General features: G+C 43.8%; 1 protein-coding gene across 4 annotated transcripts in view; it reads left to right on the forward strand.

Moving 5' to 3' along the window:
* Positions 1–10196, forward strand: part of pirt (phosphoinositide interacting regulator of transient receptor potential channels) — a 36858-nt gene that overhangs the window by 18646 nt on the left and 8016 nt on the right. Inside the window, exons 1-2 of one of the 4 annotated variants that reach the window (XM_030406370.1) lie at positions 8363–8444; positions 9625–9754. The gene's annotated coding sequence lies outside the window, so the exon portion shown is untranslated. The other 3 variants (XR_003982569.1, XM_030406369.1, XM_030406371.1) reach the window with 3 other exon arrangements.

The raw sequence follows: 10196 nt of genomic DNA on the forward strand, positions 1-10196 counted from the left end.
CTATTGAAAATGGTTTTGACCCGAAAACAAAAATATGATAAATCTTAAAAGTGCCTTTTTTGTCGTAATTATGCTTTTACACAAAGGTTTGAGTCGGGTACATTCACAAAAGAAGCCTCGGTTGCATTTTGGAGAGAGTTTCACTTTAAATGGTTTCCTTATTTGTTGGTTTATCGTTAATATTTCTGACTGTTGTGCTGCAGACACCATGTCGGCACACTGTTTTATTTTGAAAATTGACATGATGCACCGTGTCGCTCTGCTGCTGGACTTCCTGTCTGGCTGAAAAATAGATTAGATGAAATAGATGTCTGGCGATCACATTGCGGCTGCGATGGTCCTACAAGAATCTGGAGGTTACAGTCGAATTGCTAGAAAAGAAAGATTTAGAGAATATTTGTGTTGTGATACATCGCTGTTGAACTCTCTGCATAAGTCGCCTCCAGCTGAAGCTGCAGAATCAGACAACAGTAGAAGGAAAACTTTCAAATTGCCGCTTGTTGCGCGACTCCTGAACTGTTTCCTCCGAGTAATCTAAAGTCTGCGAAGCGTCTGCGCTCCGCAGGGAGTTTCTCCAGGCAGCTCAGTTGGACCACCTTATCGACTTTACAGCCAGCAACAAAAGACTCCACATTTATCTTGATTAGGCCCGAACATCTGCACGGCCTCGACCATCAAAGTGTCACTGAACATTAGCCCCGGTGCTCTGCAATCGCACAAAATATGGAGTACTGCGAGGAGAAAAAAAAAAGGGGAGGATGTAAAATACTCATCCGTATGACCGCAGGCTCTCCTCCTGACTCCTGATGGGGATCAATACCATCGATCGGTCCCTGCTGCTCTGGGGGGAATTAGCATTTCAAAAGGAACTCCAGCCACAGCTGAGAAATTAAATCGACTGGAGGGTTTCTCCATCAAAGGTGAGACGTGTCTAAGCCTTGACCTGTGATCTCGGCAGAGACGGACTGTACCGAACGCCACGCGGCCTCCAAACCTCGGCTTTACGGAGGAGCGATTGTGAGATCTCAGCTGTATATATACGGACACGCCGAACTCTCTTTATCCCTTTGACCCCGGCTAGATTGCACTTATTTCCCATGGTTCAGGAAGCCAGGCCCTCTTGATATCTGAAATGAGATGTCAGAGTCTCTCTTGTGAAGCAGAGTCATAACTTGCTGTATATTGCTTTAGTTGGTTTGTAACCTCGACCCTGAAAAGCTCCCGACTCCTTCTCGCCGCTGACATCGTTAGAGGTTTATTGCTTCTAAAGGGATCATACGGAGGAAGATGGAGCACTGGACGGGTTTCTGAGAGTTCCTGAGGTTTTTTTTTTTATGTCTCTTTTGTAATCTACAAATCTGGTGTAAAATAGAGTTTCTTTGATGCGCGATGGTCGTCATCTGCAGAAAAACTCAAAATAACATTATCCCCTCCGTGCTTGAAGAAAATGGGCTTTCACACCCTTAAAAAACCTGACGTGATCTTAGATGACATCTTGAAAATATGATGCTCATAGCGCTGCTTCACCTGTCTGCTGCAATCCTCTTTCATTTCTGATACACGACATCCAGGTAGCGTCTATAAATACCGTAGAAATCTTCTTTAAGGCGGCGATCAGTGGGTTCCTCGTCATCTCCTGAAAGCACACAGAGGTCAGCGCTTAATCAATAACCTGCGACAGCGTCATCCTTGGATTTTTCTCCGGATGACGCTCGACTTGATGCGGGTGCCGCTTGTTTTCCTTCATCTTCACTTTGTCTTGCCATCAAACAGCAGCTGTCCCCTGATCCCTGTAACTCTCCTCAACATCAGTCTGAACTAAAACCTCATTGAAATGTAAATCACATAATTTCCTGCTCTTTTAAAAAAAACATTTTAATTGGAAAATACATGTTTTCACAGATAGAACAGGAATAATGATCCCTCGTGGGACAAAAGAAGCGAAGCCTTGTTGACCTTTTCCTTATTTATGTATGTATTTATTTATAGGGCAGATTGTTAGAAATGAGACAAAAGAAACAAGAATATACATCATTTATAAACTGATACAGGATCAGATAAGCTTGCAGTAACAGATTTTAGGCCACTTGGGGGCAGCAGAGACGAGTTATGACCACAACGCTGATGTGTTTACATGTTTTAAAGTTGATGGCGCACTAATTTTCAAAGCAGAGCGACAATAACGTTGATGCCGAGTCGCGTTCGCGTCCATCACGTCAGATATTCTCCGTCTTTTAGCTCTGACTTTGGTCTCCACCAGCTCCTGAGAGAAAATATCTGGGTTTTAAGACGATGCATTTTAAGACGATGCATTTTTCATCAGCGAGAATAAACAAAGCTGGACAATAAGGTCAGAACACTGAAGCTTCAGAGGTGGCAGGGTCCGCCACATATAAACAAAGTGAACAAGCTGTCCTTTAAGGTCAGCTTGTTCACTGAGACATGAAAACAAAGAGAGTTTGTTCGAATCTTTCTCCTCTGAGTGCTCCTTTAACGGCGCAGAGGCAGTCAAGCGCACATCACCTCGGCTGATTTAACGGTTATTATTACAGGGTTGTTGTTTTTTTTTTGTTGTTGTTGCTGAAGTTAATTAAATAAGCACATTGATTGATTGGAGAGTTTAGAGGCAAGAGAGTAAGAATGAAAGTGCACGGCTGAGTCACCGCTGTTGCTCGGCAGGATGTAGCGGGGAACGTTTGTGCGAGATACGTCCGAGGTTGACATTTGTACCAAACGTGTCATATCACATCAGCTGACGGAGGAGGTGGAGGTGGCAAACTGCCGGCTGCAGTTTGAGTCACACCAGTGGGTATTTGTGAGGACACCTGGAGACATTTCTGGAGACCAACACGGGCTATTTTTCCATCTCCAGCTGCAACTAACCAAGTGGTTTTTGTGCTGCAGTGTCATCGGTGGTTTTGCAGGACGGGATGAAGAAAACAACTTTTTCTTGCACTTTGAGGTTCTTGGTTTACGTTACTGGCACATATTATTAAAAGAATGGCGTTCAAATAATGTAACTCTTGTTTTCTGACATTTTGTGAACTACAGGTCGACTGAAAAATAAAAAAACGTATCATGCATTAGTTTCGATCGCTGCCGTGTCACTTCAGTCAATGACAAGAGGCAAAACACACTTCGCCCTGAGTGTTACCTTCATGCAGATCACACTCGCACCTGTGCATCGAGTGGGATTCTTATATCTTACGGTATACGTGTGTGTTTTAAACTCTCTCACAGAGCAACAACATAATCTATACCCCCACTCGTGATCTCTTAAAACATTGTTCAGGCTGTATATTTTAACAGAAGCACCGGAGAAACTCTTTCACGCTGCTCTTATTAAAGAAATTCAACCTTAAGTGCACATCACTCCGCAACGGCTTTTATATACTTCTGCGCAGGAATCTATGGTAAGTGCACATAACAAGACCTTTTTTTTTTTTTTTTCACGCGCGCTGAACAAAAAAAAAAGAAAGAAACACTTGTGATGCTCTTTGATGAAAGCTGTACGAGTTCAGCAATGAAAGCTACGACACGAGATGTGTTATTTTATCATCCGCCGAGCTGCAGATGGTTCGAAACGTGCGTGTGAGAAATCAATCCGGCCGATTTCATAAAACAAAAACAAAAAAACAGCAGAAAGGTGTTCGGTTCCCGCTCAGCAGATGAAACTACACGTGTTTTTCCTCTCAGCTGTGTTTTTGTCTCCACGCAGCCTCTTTCTATTTCAAATACGTGACTCATCGCAGACTCAACGCTTCAGAGAAATCATCGAATTATTCAGTTCGAGTGTGAAAATCGCCCTTTGAGTGTCGTTCTCCGGCCTTGTGTGGTTTCACCCGCGGACACTTCTCAGTCTTCTGGTTGATTTCTCACCTGAAGCACCGTGTTCACGCCGACACCTCCAGGCCACATACCCCACGTTTACCTTTTAAGAGGCTGTTTGAAGTGACGGTCATTCCTCAAACCTGTTTTTTGGTGGGCTGAGTACAAAGATGTTCGCTTCTTTGTCACGGTTTTAACAGAATCCAGAGGGTCAAATATGAAAGAAAACGTTGAAGCACGTTGATATTTGATTGTGAGAGTTAATTAAGCTACATCGGGATTTTTGCACCTTAGAAGCTCTGGGTTTTTACACAATTCACCTTTCTTTTCTAGATGTAGTTTTCTAAAAACTCATGTAATGATGTCGCTGGATAGTGATTTGACTTAAAGTGAAACTCTCGCCAAAATGCAACCTGAGTCAAACCTTCGTGTAAAAGCACAAATACGTCGAAAGAGGCACTTTTAAGATTTGATGTATTTTCGTTTTCAGGTCAAACTCATTTTCAATGGGAGTGCTACGAGCAAATTAGCGATAGCATCAAAATCTCTATTTTTAAAACAGTAAGAAGTCTCGACACAACATGAAACTTTGCTGGTAGTATCACCAGGGTCTCTACACATGAACACGAGCATTGAGAACATTGTTTGTGTACACAGAGTTTACTAAAAAGAAGGTTTTTGAACAACTCACGTTAGCAGTAGCTTGTTCCGCTCGCCGCCGTCCTGCCAGTGGAGAAGTGTCGATCTCAGAATGTGACGTAACCTGGAGGACAGTTAAGGTGGAACTACTGTCTTCCAGCAACAACTATCCACACGAGATCTCACGTGACTTTTCCGGCTTTTTATTTTAGTATTGTTTCTTATATGAGGCTCCTTTTTCAACTTCAAGGTCAATATTGTTTTTCGCTAACGACAAAACAACAAATTATCCTGCATTTATATGGAACTAAGCTTTAGGAGCGTTCCACCTTAACTGTCCTCCAGGTTACGTCACATTCTGAGATCGACACTTCTCCACTGGCAGGACGGCGGCGAGCGGAACAAGCTACTGCTAACGTGAGTTGTTCAAAAACCTTCTTTTTAGTAAACTCTGTGTACACAAACAATGTTCTCAATGCTCGTGTTCATGTGTAGAGACCCTGGTGATACTACCAGCAAAGTTTCATGTTGTGTCGAGACTTCTTACTGTTTTAAAAATAGAGATTTTGATGCTATCGTAAAAGTGCCCGTAGCACTCCCATTGAAAATGAGTTTGACCAGAAAACGAAAATATGATAAATCTTAAAAGTGGCGCTTTCGTCGCAATTATGCTTTTACACGAAGGTTTGACTCGGGTACATTCAAAAAAAAAAGCCTCGGTTGCATTTTGGTGAGAGTTTCACTTTAAAGTGACAACAAGGAAACACTCTCGTGATTCCTCTGATGACCTGTGACAGAATACGAGACCATCAGCTGTGATTAAAGCGTCTGCTCAGGTCCGATCAAATATAAAATGACATATAAATGTGCAGCAAAGATCTTTACAACAACAGACGTTCAAGATTTTGGGAAGGAAACATATTTAAGCAGCAGGAGCATCCTTAGATTTTCAAATAAACTTCAATTTTACATAAATCATCACGTGTGCTTGTGTCGGAATTGAACCTGAAGCGTCCACAGACACGACTGTCGTTGCTTACTGCAGAGGGATCTACTCACCAGACTCACAGCCTGTTTGTCTGTGCATCACTTCTGTTGACATGTTAGAAGCTGCAGGTCATTATTTATTTACAGCGTCTACATGCTCGAAAAGATGCAGCAGAAGAAGAGAAGAAGTTAGGCGAAGGCGAAGGAATCGTTTCACCGTAACGGCCGACAGATTTATTCCAAGCAGAGTACGAAGTTTAGGAGACACGTCGAAACACCGAGAGAGGATTTATTTATCAAGTTTCGGCAGATTTTAGATTTGCAAAATCTCTATAATGGATATGTTGTTTGAAAATACAAGAATTTTCCTTTATTTGGGATAAAACGGCTGCTCCAGTGTGTGTTCTCTCTGTGCCAGTGTCTGTGTTTCAGGATGATAAATGGATGAGGTCTTCACAGGTCCACCTGAGAACCCAGGACCTGCACAGGTTCAGGATCCACGTTATATGTGATGGGTTGGGTCACATTCTTTCACTCCCACTGAGTCTCGGTTTAACGTTATGTGTAATACCCGAGTGGATCCGTTAAGACCGGTATCTGTGTCAGTTCTTCATGGTCTCGGTCTCGGCTTGGGTCCAGTTCAGTTTGAGTTATGTGGTATTTTCTCACTGTGTGTGGAGGAATGTCTCGGTATAAAGATCTCACCTGCGTGTCCACTGGCCAGTTTCGGTCCGTCAGCACCCTCCCCCACCTTGAAGAGACCGTGAACCGTGAGATCAACAGGAGCGAGGCCGCACTTTGTTCTTCGTCCCAATTATCAGACTGTGAAAACTGTCAGAAATGAGATGTGGCTCAGCTATTGATCTGTTTACACTGATGTATGTCTCTTCCCTTCCCGCAGCATCTATTAGCGCTGCCCGCCTCTCTCCGTCTCTGACAGGCCACAGCAGGGGCGGCACAGCGGAGGCCATTGACGTCATCGGGGGGGTCAGCATCACTCGCAGATACCTGTCCTCTAACTGCTGACGGCACGTATTATTATGAGCTCCATTTTCATTCCAGTGCGGTGAATGAACCAGACGGGCCCGTGTATATTAGCACAGATGGATGTTGTGATCATCAGAGCGAGGAAATGCATGCGGTGAAAGCAGGCCTCCACTTTCCTCCCCTGAAATGGAAAAAAAACTCACCCAAAAATCATCCACTCGGGCAAATCCACGAGCAGATCTACACATTCTGTACCTAACATGATATTATGATTATCAAACAACATGATTAGGGCTGTTATTACACTTTAATTCATTTGACGTTTTACAGAATCACTGCTCCAGAGGACAGCGATCATCGAAGATAGTGAATGTGAAGAAAAGTAGGTGTTTGCAAGTTCAAATAAAGTGGAAACACCTCCAAAGTACGAACTAAATGAAGGAGCAGTGATACTGAACAGTGTCAGTGAGGTGTTCTTCCTGTTAGAGGTTGTTTGGAAACTGAATTTTACAGATCTTCTCTGTATTTCCACGGCTGAAAGAGCCTTTATGCTACAGTTGTTTGGGTGCCTTTCCCCCTCTGGGATTACTCAACAAAAAGCTGTAAATATGCAAAGCAGATTAATTAGTTTCCCAAGGTCACTTGTACAGAAAAAAAAAGGGCTCCACGTGTTAATAAATCAACGGTGTGTTGCAGGAAATGTGATTTGTCTGCAGACGGTTGAGCATCCGCAGACGAGCTGCCGCGCGGCTTTTTATTGATATTTGCTCGGGAGTTAACGAGGCTCCGTGCGAGGCTTCATTTGGCCAAAAAGTATTTCTGTTTAATCCACAGCCTTGGAAAAACCGCAAGGGTTGGAGTTGTTAGAGCATCTTAGTTCTGGTGGCTTTAACCGGAGGGCGTGCACGCTGCACCTCAAAGTCCACACTTCATTTGAATCCGAGTCCTAAAACCCTTCTGCCAGGCCAACGAACTCAGCGTGCTGACTCAAGACGAGGCTTATTAGCGCTAATCCCCGGCAGCCTCCTGTGTTTGTGTTATCAAGCAGGATTAGACTGATACCTGTGTGTCGGTTTACCAATACACCGGCCCCACTTTTAACTTTTAAACACCAGCAAGTCCAATAAAATCCACCTGTGATGACGTCACTCTGGAAAACCTGCAGCTGCGTTTTAATTGGTCCTGCACATCATTTGTATATTTTCTTGACATTTATTCTTGGAGTCAAACTATTCTGTCAGTGTGTCAGACAGTTTAATTTGTAGCGGCATCAAATATCAACAACAGCGACACTCGTGCAGTATCGTGTTCACATATCAGCTGAGCTCCACGTCAGGAAGTCGAGTGAATGATGGTGACGTTACAGCTCGTCCAGAGACCACTGATTGAGATTGTGTTTCAACATTTGTGAGCGTTAAATCACTGGAAGTTTTTAAGTAGACATCAGGTCATTTTCCGGCCGCGTCTGAGGCGACAAAATTGGATATTTCAGACGAGACATCAGGAGATTTTCAGTCTCAATTGTGGCGTCACGACTGTGTTTCAGCAGGATTTTCTGACGAGATGTTTTGACATTTTCCAGCCAAGAAAGTGTCATGTTTTTCTTTTCTTGACCCTAACCAAGTATTAACATATCTGTGGTTTGCAGAAGCGTACACTCCCAATTCTGTTGATTAAGTTTGGCCACAATATTCGAAAGCCTAATCTCAGGTTGTGAAATTGTTTTTTTTTTATCTGAAAATACTCAAAATATTATCACATAAAAGAGAGAACAGCAGCAAAAGTCACACATAAAAGGCCAAATGCTTGAAAAATGACTCAAACACTTCTTCAAGTTCACCCTTAAAAGCACACGCGCCACACTTAAAGGAACAGTTCACCTGTCGTTACCTCCTCCCTCCTCGCTGACGGACAGTCAGGTGAAGTTTCGTAGTCCACAAATCATTCCTGGAGCTTCACAGCCAAACAGCGCCGCAGCTGACTGACTCTCCATCAGCATGAAGGTGAGAAGATAATGCCTGATTTGTCCCTTCTGGGTGAACTGTTCCTTTGCATGTTACTAAAAAATGCTTAACTGGTTTTATAGTCTTGAACCGAACATCTTGATCAAACAGTTAAACGGAGGCCTGCGTCTCCGCCTCATCCGTCAGCGGTGTAAAAAAAAAAATACCCTCAGATGACTATGATCAAGTGAACGGGACACAACCCGCTTTAAATGGACCATTAAGGAGAATTAGGCGCATCATAATCGCAAGATACTGTAGCACATTACACGGAGCGGCTGATTAATTTCCCACATGTGGCTGCAAAATAAAAGACTTTCATCCAGAGAGAACTGGAGCTAAGAGGTAATTACAAATATACCGAATTAAGCGATTCATTAGCTTATCCTGCTATGAAATATTTCACTAAAAGTTAATGATACAGCAACACTGGATCCCAATCGTTTGCCCACACGTGAAGACACATGTCAGTACTGCCCTCTGTTGGCCGGAGCGGCTCGTTGCGGGCCGCTGACAGCTTTCCATCACGTCGCCACAGGATGGTGCGTTTGAAAACAGATGACGGCTGTAATGAGATCAGGCAGGGAGCTCCTGTGTTTACTACGCAGGAGGAGCAGGAGCCTCTCCAGCTCTCTGCAGAGTGTAATTGTGTTAAAGAGCGGGGCTCAGGTTCAGATCAATGGTCGCATACTGACACTGTGTCTTCTCCAGAGGAGGACACACAAACACAAACGTGATATCTCGGGCTGTCAGAGTGTCAGGTCGCAGAAAACTCTCTCCTCATTCGTTTCCCTCCTGGCAGGAAGCATAAATCCTAAATTCCAACCAGACGTCTGTTTGATTTCCTCCATTTTTCTGGGGGGTTAATTATGCCACATTGATCTCATGTTCAGCAGATAAAACTACAACTTGCAGATAATTGCTCCAGGGTACTTTGGGATCAATACCGTACCGACATATCAGGCTGTATTGGAAAGTCTCTGTATGGGTGATTGCTCGCTCCATCAATCCGGCTGTAACACAGAGAGCCATTTCCTCGTTGCTGCCCTGCTTCTCTTTGTGCTGAAAGACTTCCAGCCACAATTGAGGCTTTTTTTTTCTTTGTCCTGTTATTGTCCAGAAGTCCTGCAACATTTCAGGCTTTTTGAAACTAAAACTTTTGTCTCACATCGTTTCACAGACTGATGGAGGTTTCGGCCTGAGTGCTTTTTTTTGGGAGGGGGATCTATGGATGTCCTCTGGGGACCGGAAGGCGAGCTCCTCGCCCTGGACGCCACATCAGGACTGAGAGGCTGCGATGGTAGATGATGGTAAGGAGATGGTGGCCACAGATTTGTCTCGAGGAGGTGGAGATAGCACACGAGGGTGGGTTGGATGGTTGTTCAGTGGGGAATCTGTAGCACTGCGTTTTTTTCACTGGTTTCTCTGGTCGGACGGTGGGCGGAAATCTCCCCCTCGGCTTCTCCTTCAGATTTCTGGACGTTCTCTGACGGTTTAGAGATTTAAACTTGTTGTTGTTTCTTCAGGAATACAGAATACAAAGACACTTGATTGTGATCTGAAGGTAGGTGTTTGTTCTACGTGTTTATATCTGGTTTGCTGGAGAGGAAGACGTCCTCAGATCAGTTTCGTCAGTAAAAGTAGCGCTAACACAGCGTTACCGTTAAAGGTGCAATGTGTAGTTTTGAGGAAGACGTTTTAAAATCTTTTCCGACTTATTTTTCTTTTTTTTCCTCCCTAAACAATCTAAAT

This window comes from Sparus aurata, chromosome 23 (assembly GCF_900880675.1).
Source record: "Sparus aurata chromosome 23, fSpaAur1.1, whole genome shotgun sequence".
Taxonomy (NCBI): Eukaryota; Metazoa; Chordata; class Actinopteri; order Spariformes; family Sparidae; genus Sparus; species Sparus aurata.